This window comes from Pteropus alecto, unplaced genomic scaffold, assembly GCF_000325575.1.
Source record: "Pteropus alecto unplaced genomic scaffold, ASM32557v1 scaffold21, whole genome shotgun sequence".
NCBI lineage: Eukaryota > Metazoa > Chordata > Mammalia > Chiroptera > Pteropodidae > Pteropus > Pteropus alecto.
Window position 1 is genome coordinate 4,105,166 of NW_006436282.1, and position 532 is coordinate 4,105,697.

The 532-nt window shown below is 63.5% G+C and overlaps 1 protein-coding gene across 1 annotated transcript in view; it reads left to right on the top strand.

Annotated features, from left to right (window-relative positions):
• Positions 1-532, top strand: part of DLX6 (distal-less homeobox 6) — a 4,961-nt gene that overhangs the window by 895 nt on the left and 3,534 nt on the right. The gene's annotated exons all lie outside the window — the stretch shown is intronic.

Here is a 532-nt window from a genome sequence, read left to right on the forward strand (position 1 = left end):
CTTGCTCGCCAGTCTCCCGCGCGCGGCTCGGGCCGCGCCTCTTGCTCCGCGCAGGCGTTGCTCAAAGAGTTGGCCGGCACTGCGCTCTCCAGCCCGCTGGATCTGTGCGCCCTTTGCCTCCCTCCTCTCCTCCCGGCTGTGACCCGCGTTTGGCAGCACTGGGGACATTTCTGGGCCGGAACTGGAGAGTGTGTTTTGCTCCCCAGTCATACCCGGCAGCCAGTGGCCTACTTTGCATGGGGGCGCCCAGTGCGCTTCGGTGACCGGGAGGGAAGGTGGCGTGGCCTCTGGCTCTGCTTAAGCTAGTGACAGTTGGGCTCTTTCCCGCAGGCTTTGAGGTGTCCCCCACTCCCCACCCCTGACCAGGTCCCCTCCCTCTGGGTCTTCGATACAATGTTGGCTGCTCCTTTGTTCGAGGAAGCGAAGCAAAGGGCCTCGGGCTGATGGTATTCAGCACACGAGGGGAACAAAGTTACCGCGCGTGTGGTTCAGTCTGCTCCGGACCTGGTCTGTGCGGCCGGTGGTGGTTTTT